Here is a 13,319-nt window from a genome sequence, read left to right as displayed (position 1 = left end):
GATCATAAAAGATAGCAAGATAGCTGGATTACGTTCTATTGCTATGCTTTACAAATTTTTACTTAAATAATATTAATAATAAACCCCCCATATTTTACAAAAATCCAGTGGCCGTGGGAAAAGAATTGTATAAATGTATGATATTTGCAATAAATGTAAATGTATTGACTGTATACAAGGATTAGACGTCCCACCCCAAATATAAATCTGTGCCAAATTTGAATGAATGTTTGTTTGTGTTTGAGGAAGCATTTATGGTTTCACCCTGTTTTTAATCGTATAGTGAAGTAAACAATTTCTGTTTAAAATGGTAGTGTGGGAGTGGCTTAAAAAGTCATGTTGTGTCCCACATTGCTTCGTGTTACTAATTAATTTTACAAGAATTTCAATGAAGTTTATTTATTTATCATAGCAATTTATTTATGAAGCTGCATGTAATGACACATGCCAATTTTATTTACTGTAAAAATTGTGTTTTTTCATGTATATAGCCACATGTAGATTTTGCATATGATGTTGAATATTACAGTCATATCTGCCTTTGAAACAGTTGTTCTTCATGTCTCATTCAAGAACTGCTCTAAGACTTAAACTTAATCAACCATGTGTAATCTCACTTCTTCTAAAATAAATTTACAATCTCAGTCGCTCTCTGGCATAAAGTACACACACTTGTGCATTCCTACATATTTCTACATTTATTCCTATGGAGGTGCTGTAATGTTGTATGTCCCAATGTTTCTCCTATGAAGGTATGCAGGTTTAGAGTGATCAGCAAATGACTACACATTTTTTTAATGGATAGTATAAAATCATGAATCATTAACACTTACTCGTTTCACAAAAACTTCCAGTATTTCCTATAATTGTACAGTTTTATAGACACTCAGTGTCTGGCATTTTTTTCTTATCTCATAATAACATTAACACCCTAACAGACAGCCAATAAATGACAAATATTTGGTTAAATTGTTGAGTAAGATTTAACTTTTGGGCATTCAATTAAACACACATATCTAGACTGGCATATACATTAACTGACATATTTCCATCATTCATTTATTTTTCATAGAGCAATTCATTATGTGATTGCCTTTTCCACAAAGGGTGCAAGAGATGTTTGTGGTTTATAATAAAATACATACTGAAACCGTTTTGTCAGGGATGAATAATTTCAATATTCAACACTAGATGGCCACAGTTTGCTGTTTCCTCATGCACTCACATTTCCCATGTGACTACATAACCGGAGGGAATGTCATCTGTTCACAGTCAGTAAATGACTCATCACAAGAATGAGATAATACGGTTCAGCCTCAACCATGACTCAATTCCATTTCTCTCGGTCTGGCTGTGGAGACGTATTGAGTAGCTTGTGTGATATACGTATCTTGTTATACAGTTAAGTGTGTTTAAAAGCACTGAGTGGGAGAGACGGTGCTTACAGTAAGTAAACCAGCAGGAATGAAGCGTTTCTTCTTGAAAGCTTTACTCGCACAGAACAAGAGACTATCAAGCACTGCTCTTGAAAGGCACAAAGTTTCAATTCGTCAATAAATAAGAGGGAAAAAAAGCTTGAGACTAAAACATATGCTATTGGGACCGGGGTTAGTTGTCACACAGGGAAGGCTTCTCTAAGGGGTCTCTGTAAGGTCGAAAGTCTATAAATGTGTTTTCAAGCAAAGGTTTTGTATGTACTCTCAGTACAAGATACAAGGTTTATTTGCAACCTTTTTGCATATTCTCTGTTTCCTTAATTGGTTTTGAGCTGAAACGCATCATAATAAATTTAGCAGGGTTCCTTTGACAACTTACCCCAATGTGATAACATACAGTATACTATACTCTCCTAGAGTCACTGCATGCTCACTAGAGCTGCTTTTCTACGCAATACCAGTGAAATAGAGTTTTTGTTGCCAGAAATACTGTAAAAAGTAAATATACCCTGAAAGATATTCCCTGGACTATAAAGGTTGACAGTTTGCCTTAGTCTCATTATGTCACTTACTGTATGTTTAGTTTTGCATATTCATTTTCTGCTATTTTATTTTTTATTGTATTTCTATGATGTACAGAACAAAATTTAACCTTATACAAAGAAGAACACTTTAACATTACTATGATTCTTTCTAAGGGCCAGATATTTTTTCCCCTAGACTTTCCATTGTTGAGAGGTGGGTGGCTTGGGTTCCTGTTAATCGGACATCTGGACTTCGTTATTTTAATGTGCCAACTGTTGTAATTGCAGGAAGGTCAGGAAGACTAACACTAGCAGGGGCAGCCCACATGGACTATCAAAGCAGAAGAGCAAAGCGGCAATATGGATACATATTGGGTTTTACAATAGGGTTTTACTCCATGCAGTAAATACAATAGGGTTTTACTCCATGCAGTAAATACAATAGGGTTTTACTGCATGTAGACAGACAGAAATGTTCCTCCAGTTTACAGAAAGAAGCACATATGGATTGCGTCCATGGAGTTCCTGGTGAGTTAAAAACATCTTTGAGGTCGAGAAGATCTCTCGCTCTCATTCTGTCCTTCTTCAACCATTTCTCCCACCCTCTCCCAGTGATCTTTATTTTTTGGGGGGGCACGTTGGCTACCCTTACATGGTCTGGCGTTGGGTGCAGCTCTTTCTGGAAGACGCCCACTGGTCTGCCCTCTGTCTCTTTCACTGGCAGGATGGGAATACCAGACATTTGAAGTCATCAATTTAAAGGAACAGTTCACCAAAACTAAAATTCTGTCATTACTCATCCTTATGATATTCAACTGTGTTTTGTTTTGGTGAAATAAATAGAAAAGAATTGAAGGATCTCTTCCATAGGAGTGTCAGGCTGCAAAAAGAACAAACATAATCATGAGAAAACAAATCATTATTCACTCATAATCCAAGTAAACATGAATAGAAATAAACATTATGACATTTGGTTGACATGGCGCATATTTTTAACCCATTTTAGAGCAAGATTACTATTAAGAATATTATTAGAAATGTTTGTCTGTTGCTCCAAAAATGATATTGTATGGCTTGGCTTAGTTTGTTTATTTTTGTAGCCTGATGAAATTTGTCACTGTAATTTCACATTGTATGGAAAAGATCTGGTAAGTTTCTTTGTATGTTTTTCCTTTTGTGTTTCACAGAAAAACAGCAGATTTTGAATAAATATGGAGAGAACTTTTTATTATTATTTTGTGAAATATCCTTTCATAAATAATTATTTTAGGATTTGCTTAGATAAAATAAATGAATGTCCCTTTATTGGTACAAGATTTATGGCAAATAACACAAACAGTCTAAAACAATGCTCAGTAGGATCCACTGGATCTACATTGTAGGTTACTCATCAAACGTTCACATAGATTCTCGAAACAATAGCAATTAAACTCAAACTTTCCAATATGTTCAATAAACATCCTGTACAGAAATATAAGGGCAATAACAAAGAATGTTTGCAACTGGTATACAGAATGAAAGAAGCCATTCGCCTCGTACTTGCTCATGACACTTAGATAGAAAGAAAGAGAGTACCCAAAACTTCCCACACAGAGCGTGTGGTGAATGAGACGCATTGTGGCTGATAGAACACTGCAACAAATCGCTCATTGAATTGTTGTGGGATACGATTAGTGCACAAACAGCACAATGCAAAGCCCAATTTAGAGGACAACTCGGAGGCGTCAGGCGCCTCGCTCTCTTTTCTCTGATCTGATCGAGTCACCATGTTTTTGCTATCATCATGATTTCTTTTCTATCATTTTCAGTCATTCTTCAAGTGTTTTCTGTGCGGAATGGTAAATTCTACCTGCTTTGTGTTACTAACAAACTAATTTAATTATTAATCCCATTTGTGAATTTATGGAATTTTCAAGACACTTAACTCAGAAGCTTAAATCTCTGTGCACGTATTTGATGCTTTTAGTCATGAAACATTGATTTTGAAGAACGATACAGGAAATATGAGCACAAATATCGCATGTGTTGCATTCTCAGTGTTGTCAAAAAGTAACTATATACTGTATTATCATAAAAACTTCAGTCAGTTTTCACTTTAATGTCAACTACTAACAAGTAAGTTGAGCAAGTTTAAAAGCATGATGTGAACAAGCTAGTTGAAGTCATTGTGTCAACATAAAATTTGTAGTTTGATACCTATATAACATCCCATCCAGTTGAATAGCACTGACATCTGGTAACTCTATTGCCCCCATGAGTATGGAGGATAAATAGTTTACTACAGTAACAAAAGAATGTGTGGTAAGTATATAGAGCCTTGTCCACCTCTAAACATGACACTTCTTTGTGCAAGCAGCTTATTACGAACGATAGTTCCATTTTAAAGTTAAGCCCCTCTAGCTGCGATGTAGTGTATGTTGTCATGAAATAACATTTGACTGCCGCTAATAATCAAAATCTACAATTTTATTAATTTACTATTTACAAAATTAGCTTTTATATGTATTTATTTAGCAGATGCTTTGAATAAGCAACTCACAGTACAATATATTCAAGACATCTTTTTTAGTGTAGTTTAAACTAGTGGTCAAACGATATAGTTTTTTAATGCATGATACCAATACCGATATTACCAATATAACACAAAACAGCTACAGTAAATGAGGGAAATACAGAAATTGGTTAAACTAAATAAACAAATATGGTGTATTACTTGGCTAGTTGTAGTAACAGTGACTTGAAACCATGAAAAGGTGCACACATGCCATTGCGCTAATCCCGCACAGCGAAATGTGGCCAAATATGAATAAAATATATAGGAATTTAAATGTATTATTAGTCCTTAACATACAATATTTGTCTCTTATCCACCTAACATGACCTATTTTACTGTGGTCCTATTTTACTATTTGTTAAATGCTGGCTTTACAACTCAAGTGGACTTTTTTAAGAACAAAATGCTAGCAAGCTATATAGTGGCCTAACAGAATTAAATATCGACTTATTGTAAAAATGTATCGGCCGATATAAAAAAATCCAAACATGGACCCAATATATCGGCCTCTGCAATATACCGGTCTATCATTTGGTTAAACGTCTCAATGCATTAAGGCAAAAGTTTCTCAAAGGTCCAGTGTACGAAATTTTGCAGCATGTAGCGATGATATTGCGATATGCAACCAATGCCTCACTCCACTGCTCACCCGTCCCTTTCGAAGCACTATGTGGCAGACAGGATACTGTATGAAAATACATGGCGAATTCCATATAAGGGGACCTGTGGTGTATGTAGATAGAAATAGCTCATTCTTAGGTAATAAAAACAACGCTTGTAAGGTCTTTAAACACATCTGAAGACATATTTATGTATTTTAAATTGCATTTTTGTCAATAAATCCTCCAAAAAATTAGACACAGCACCTTTAAATTAATTAATTTGGGTCATTTTTTTAATCTTTTGTGTGATGAAAGATAAAATGTGTTAATAAATCACATATAATTTTAAAAACAGGACCTTTGTTATTTCTAGAATTTCATAAATTTGCACAGTATGCAACCACACAAAACATCCTAGCAACCACATAGCAACGCCCTGGCAACCACACATCTGTGTTTTAACACTGTGGTGGTGACGTTTGCATTGGAAAAACAACACTCTCACTTTGTGATATTTTTGAAAACCTTATACTGACTCTATTGTGGTCGACTGCACCATATTCAGGTGGTAAAATGTGCACTGGGTTGAAAGGAGGTAATGAATCTGCTGTTAGTGTATTGTCCTTATACAAGAGACTGTGAGCAGGATATGATGTTACTGTGTGTCTAAAGGTGTTATTACACTTTGTGTGCAGGATTTAGAAGCACACAATGACTACATGAAAGGGTAGATAAAAGAAGTGGGTGAAAGCAAAAGTGTTCAGATTTCACATTAGACGCACGATTAAACTTCAGGCTCCTGTGTTGAACAAAACTTTTGTTGTGTATAGATAACAACAAACACATTTTTACCTTTTCTTAATAAATGTGAGTAACCCATTCCTGTGCAAAATGCGATGGTAAGGAGTTCTGGGCGTTGCTATGTGGTAGTTAAGGCATTTTGAGTGGTTGCCAGGGTGTTGCTATGTGGTTGCTTAAGGTTACAAGTCTATATGCCTTTCAGCACAGGTCCCTCAATATGCATGTCTATTGTCTGTTTTATTATGAGCCATGTGAAAACTTTAAATCCAGTCACTTGCAGTCACAAATGCATAATAATTGTGATTATTCACCAATATATAATGTCTAGAGACAAGGGTTTGTTGAAATCTCCAAATATGAGCAACAGTAGCAAAGCTTGCCTTAGCAAACACCACTAACAACTTTCAGAAAGGGAAACACAGAGTAGAGAGGAGACCTGGGCAAGAGATCAGGGCAGCAGAAAGCAGCAATGCTTGGCATCCAGCACACAATAGGGTGGGACTGGCAGGAAAAGCAGCGATGAGTATAGCTCATGTTCCCCTTTATGAGGTCCTCATCCAGCGGCCGCATTTGATTACAGTAAAGCTCGGAGTGGAGAACTTTTTACAGGATTACTGCCAGTTTCCTTCAGCACACACACATACACAGAATCTTTCACTGGTGGATGCTAGACCTTCTCTGTGAAACCTGAGCGGGTGAAGCTATAACGAGCAGTATGAAGAGATGATGTTGAAGACTGACTGAGGCACTGACGGGAAACAGCAGGGAGTCTCCTTTAGATTCTCTGATTCACTCCTCTCATTTGTCTTTGTTGGGAAGTCTGTTCTGTTTGATCTGGGAGAAACTAAACTCCGAGAGGACAGAAATTCACAGGTAAGAATGACTTTTTTATAATTTGAGTTTACTTTTAGAATCAAGTACTCGGGTGATTTATATTTTATACTGATTTAAGCTTGTATCAGATTTGTGAATTGTTACTATTGGACAAAAAATTTGAGAAAAACAGTGACTTTGCTGGAGTTCTTTCCAGATCTTTGTATTCTTTTTTTGATTGTTTTTAGAACAGATCTCAACAACATCTAAAACTGTGCTCAGATTTGCAGTCTGTATTCAGAAGTTTATTCAGAGATTTCAGTAATAACTTGTAAGACTACATTTTCTGCTATTCACTTCAGTTTTACAGCTGTACACTCTAAAAGTGACTGTAAAATTGTATGTTTATCATGTAGTTTTACTTGTATATGTGTCCTATGGTGTGACATAGCAAAATTTAAAAAACAAACTGTTAATATTAGATTGTTTTATATTAATTATATTTATATTTATCGTATAAAGTAGCATAAGAGAGATTTATCTTCATTGTTAGGTATTTTTCTCTACAGACAACAATAGCCTACATTTTTGATGTGCGCAACTGAATAGAGATCATATTTTTTTGTTCTCACGCATTAACGTTTTGCTTGAACATGAACATTCATTCATAAAGAGTTGTTGTCTTCATGTACCACGTTCATTTACGTTGTGCATATTGTTAAATACTAATATGCCTTTAAATGTGAATTTTCTATTTTTGGTTTTAAATTGTTTTGCCATATTCAAACAGAGAGACCAATATAAGTTATTTGTAGCAGGTTCATACCAAAATAATTGTAAACACTGCAATCTCAGAAGAATTCACAGATTTTTCCACATATTTCTGAAATACGGTAAAAATTTGGTAAAATTACAGAAATAAACTGCAAATTTACAAGTGGTAAAATAACATGAAAAACTTTACATGACAAATTTTATGGTACTTTACTTGTGCCCCAGCTGCCGGACAATTACTGTATTTTAATAGACCGTTTCATTGGACGCGCGCGTGCCTGACCCCCAGTTAACTTCTGGTTTGTGTTTGGCTAGTGTTTAATAATATAACTTTCGTGTTATTTTACTATATTTTATTTAATTTATGTTAGTATTAATTAGTATTATTATTTTTACTGTATAATAATTATATTAAATCAACTATTTGTTGAATTTTGTTGTATGTTCATTTTATTAAAGAAACAATTTGTTGAATGGGTCCTGCAGTTTGGACACATTTAAAGAAATTGTATGTTACATTGACATCTAGCTTGGTATCAGATTCCAAATTCAAAATATTGGAGAGACAAGTTTAGCCAAGTTCTTCTCGGTTTCTTTTGATTGTTATCAGAAATAATCTACAGGCACTCTATTGTTTGTGATTGTGTACCGGAAGTTAACTGCAGCCCATGAACGTGCGCATGTGCAGTAGCGTTTGTTCATGTTGTCACTTTGGAACTGTCTATAGGCTCTTTTTTGCAGTGTACAGCAGCAGGACTGGCTCAGCCAATAAGCAGGACTTTGACAAGAGAGTTTGTTTGACCAATCAAAAAAATCATCAATTTTGCTTTTCTATTTGCTGACACTCTAGTGCCGTAAAGATTACATACTTTACCTTTAAAAATGCAGTTTCTGTCAGGATCACTATCGTCAAAATGATTGACAATTAGCATACAATTTAGATTGAGTATGTGCGAGATTAGCGCAATGGCATGTGTGCACCTTTTCATGGTTTCAAGTCACTGTTACTACAACTAGCCAAGTAATACGCCATATTTGTTTATTTAGTTTAACCAATTTCTGTATTTCCCTCATTTACTGTAACTGTTTTTGTGTTATATCGGTATTATCGGTATTGGTATCATGCATTAAAAAACTATATCGGTTGACCACTAGTTTAAACTACACTAAAAAAAATGTCTTGAATGTATTGTACTGTGAGTTGCTTATTCAAAGCATCTGCTAAATAAATACATATAAAAGCTAATTTTGTAAATCGTAAATTAATAAAATAGTAGATTTTGATTATTAGCAGCAGTCAAATGTTATTTCATGACAACATACACTACGTCGCAGTTAGAGGGCGCTTAACTTTAAAATGGAACTATCGTTAGTAATAAGCTGCTTGCACAAAGTGTCATGTTTAGAGGTGGACAAGGCTCTGTATACTTACCACACATTCTTTTGTTACTGTAGTAAGCTATTTATCCTCCATACTCAAACAGATATCATTAGTTCTTAATGACATTTAAGTGTAACACAAATTCAACGTGATTGAGATTTATGAAGAGGAATATCATAAAGTCAAATCCTGATTGTAAATTTGATGTGAAGTTGGGGATGGAGGAGGGTAATTTGCTCCTGAGCAGCGCGATAAGCTGCTGATAGCTGAATGAATTTAAAACGAAAGCTGTGATAGCGTTATATTTCTATAGAGGTGTATCAACTGATGCAAGCTTGGCTCGCATGACCTACCAAAATAGAACACCCACATATCAATGTTTCTTCAGATCTATTACATTTTCTAAGTATACATTTTGGAAAACATTGTTTCTTACTGCCTGGTATGTATGGTTCAGATGGTATCAGCACAGATGGGGACCACGCTTGGCCCAGTCGCACCCTTTAATATGTAGTCATGGCATGGTTGTCGACCCACCAACTTACTGCAGAAACAACAATGACTTCATTGCTTACTTTTATGTGGACAATAAAGCATTAAACCTCATAGGGATGTTGAGTTGCAGGCGAGGTTGAATAAAGATTAACATGCATAAGATATACTTCACTAAATGTCAAGTATGAAAGGCAGCTCTATAATTTAAACTAGCACCCTTGACTCAAAGCCAGAAAGGCAATGTTGTTTTTCTCCGTTGAAAGATGGGCCAAGTTGACTAATCTCAGTTCTCTCACATGATAAGGTCAGCCCAGGGTTCAGTGAGGGGTCTGGGCTCTTATGTGTTCAGGGTGAGTGGTCTCGATGGGGGTTGGTAGTGTTGTTGGACCAGCGGGGTGTGCAGTCATGCTTTTAAGGGTGGCATGGTGAAACAGACATTGTCATTTTTCACATCATTTCCAACCACTTTGCTTTGGCTCCTAATTCATTAGTAGTCATTAATTCTCGGGACAGACCATTAGGAAAGAGAGAGCGAACAAGTAAATATGAGAAACGGTTAAGATCAAGTGTAGTTTGACAAGTATGGGAAATACCACTATGAAGATTCTTAAATCTGAAGATTCATAAATCTGTGACCCACAACCCTAAAACTCATCTGTGATGCAAGTTCTCATAATTCATGTCACAACAAAGCAATTGACTGCTTGTGTCACATTTTCTATCTCTGGTTTAAGCAATGTTCAAATGTTACAACTCAGCTGGGACTTGGGACGTTGTGCTCACATTTGAATCTGCAAGTGTTGTTAATAGCAGTTTGCGCTGAGGCAGGCATCACTTTCACTAATCCTCATAGTTAGGGATTGGACAAAATCTCAGAGTGTAATTCTTGTGCTATGGACATGAATGATACCTGAGCGGAGGTGTACTATTACTTTAACTAGCATTCAGACTTGTGATTTTCAACTGGAAAGAGGAAACAAGCCCCACAACACCCTATGACTGTGCCAAATATTTCGGCAAGTGCCACCCAGACTATCTTAAAACATCTTAAAACATGTTTAACTATAAGAATCAGAAGTTGTTCCAAACCTGTAAACAAGATATTAGATATTTTGAAGAATGGGGGAAACCAAACAGTTCTAGGCCACCATTGCCTTCCGTACTAGTAGTTTTTTCCTATTGTGGTGGCCAAAAGTGCCACAGATCTGTTTGGATACAAACATTCTTATACATTTTCTTTGTGTTCAACAGACCAAAGAACGTTCTACAGGTTTGAAACAACTTGAGGGCGAGTAAATGATGACAGTATTTTCATTTTTGGGTGAACTTTCCCTTACATTATTGAGGATCCTGGAGAGCAGGATATAGCAACATGCTTGTATTTCGTAATGTAATATTGCCCCATTTTGTTATAACACAAGGTCATTTCTGCACCCGTGCTCCTCCACACCCACATTACAGTTCACAAATAGACACGGAAGCAGCGTTTGTTTAGTCTGTGTAAACAGGGTCTGCTCCAGACACAATAATTACATTACAGTTTCTTTCAACTGCTCACACACATTTTCAAAACGTTGCCTCTTTTTTTCAAAACTTTACACACAAATCCAAGAATTGCACACACAAAATGCAAAATGCCTCACATCGCTTGCAAAATGAAGCACTACATTAAAATGATCACAAACACATTTCAAAAGCAAACATTTGTCTTCTGTTGCAAACACCTTTACCATTATGTTAACACAGTTATTCAAAACCTAAAGCTCTTCTTTCATGAGCTACTCTGTACATTTCTGTACAAGAAATTGGCAGAGAGATGTTGAAAATTCACTGTAAAAGCAGAAGCAAGATTGAAAACGTTTTATTTACAGTATTTTTTTGCTGTAAGCATTTGTGGTTGTGAATACTGTACACAGGGCGAAATGTTACAGTTTCTTTCAACTGCTCACACACATTTTCAAAACGTTGCCTCTTTTTTTCAAAACTTTACACACAAATCCAAGAATTGCACACACAAAATGCAAAATGCCTCGTATCTCTTGCAAAATGCAGCACTACATTCAAAATACCACAAAGACATTTCAAAAGCAAACCTTTGTCTTCTGTTGCAAACACCTTTGCCATAATGTTATATTTTGGGATATATCATATACACACAGTTATTCAAAACCTAAAGCTTCTTGAGGTCTTATCCTAAGATGCTTTTTGAACAGAGTTCTCATTTATTATTGGTCTTTTTAGTCTTCATTAATTCAGTACGAATCATCCTTTTCCAAAACATTTATCAAAATAAAATTGTAGTTTTGTAATAAAATGAACTAATGTGTACACAATTATATTTTTCTCCATATAATTATAATGTTATAGTGTTTTTAACATCATGAAAACATTTTAGTCTCAATTTGTTTCAGTGTATTTTAATTTATTTATTTTATGCACTTAGTAGTTTACATTTGTGAACCCATGATTTACAGTTATCTTCATACAATCGTTCCACATGATGTAACGTTCTGTGAAAATATAACCTTGTATGTCAAATGCTGACTCAGTAAAGCCATGTCTAAGATTAAAATCATAGTGAAATGGATGAAAACAAATTTTGATTCTGCTTATCTTAGAATTAGATTTTGAAACTTTAGTCTGGTTTTTAAAGACAGGATAGCATTTTTAACGCCTACCAAAATTAAGGATGTTATAACAGTTTTGTTTAAAATAGTTTGGTCATTGGATTATTTACTTGTCTTCTTGCCTTGTACGGTATGTACATAACTTCCAGTCATTTTGAGATTATTGAATGATGTTGAGAAAATGCTCTCTGTTACGGTCTGGTCGGGACATCATCTGGCACGGGGATTGTTTTGTTTTTGTCGAGCACGTGGCTGTCACCGAGCTTTCGGCTGACCTCATGCTTGTGTCTGCGTCATTCGCCCCACCCTCGTGTTGTCTGTATGACTTCTCATGCACTGGTGTTTTTCCACTCCGTGTTCACACGGCTGTTGGCGCTTCACTCATTAGACATTATCGTTTCCTTAATTACCCCACACCTGGTTATGATCTCCTCGTTACGTTCTCTTTATAACTCCCTCAGTGTTTCTTGTCCGGTGTCTGTTCGTTGTATGTATTTCAGCTCAGACTGCCCCAGGCATAGGTGCGGCTTGCCTGTAGAAACCTTAGACTAAACCTCTTGTCAAGTTTGCCTACCTTAGCCAAGTCTTGTCTTGTCTCAGTTTAAAAGCACTTACCTTCCTTGCTTTCCTCGCTCTGTCTTCTGCTCTGTTCCCTTCAGCAGCTTGCATCGGCGCTCCGGTCAGTGGTCATCTCAACGAGAGGACTTCTCGTGGGTGGACTCTCCAGCTACTCCTTCAGGCACAACTTTTCCCCTCTCTGTCTACGCGGACTCCGAGTCGAGTGAGGTCACCAGGCGCTACCGCCCAACTCTCAGCACCGGCAGCCTATCCTCGACTCTCCACGCTGACTTTTGACTCCTCCGGAGGGAAACGCTTGCAACCTGTTTTGTTGTTACATTTCTCCCTGTCTTCGTCAGTGTAAATAAAGACTCTGTTTTTTCCCCCCGCACTTGGGTCTCCCGTGGTTCTGTCATGACAGAACGAACAGACCACTAACACGACCCAGCGGGACAGGATCCTATGCGGGTCATGCTGCAACAACAGGGCGTCCTGCTGGGACAGCAAGCTACCCGTCTGTCCGCCACCACCCAGGGAGTTGACGTCTTGCAGGCACAGGTGGCCGCTTTGCAGCATCAGCTCGCCGAACTCGTTCGAGGCGCTGGCCAGGCGGGGAACCCCCATCAATCCCCACCTCGCGGAGTCATTCACGAGCCTGAACCGCACGCCAACAGCCCCCCACTGTATGATGGGGATCCCAACTCCTGTCGGGCGTTTCTGTCACAGTGTTCCTTGGTTTTTGCTCTCCAACCAC

Source organism: Triplophysa rosa, linkage group LG22 (assembly GCF_024868665.1).
Source record: "Triplophysa rosa linkage group LG22, Trosa_1v2, whole genome shotgun sequence".
Classification (NCBI taxonomy): Eukaryota; Metazoa; Chordata; class Actinopteri; order Cypriniformes; family Nemacheilidae; genus Triplophysa; species Triplophysa rosa.
The sequence above is the reverse complement of the archived record's forward strand: the minus strand, read 5'-3'. Positions refer to the sequence as shown.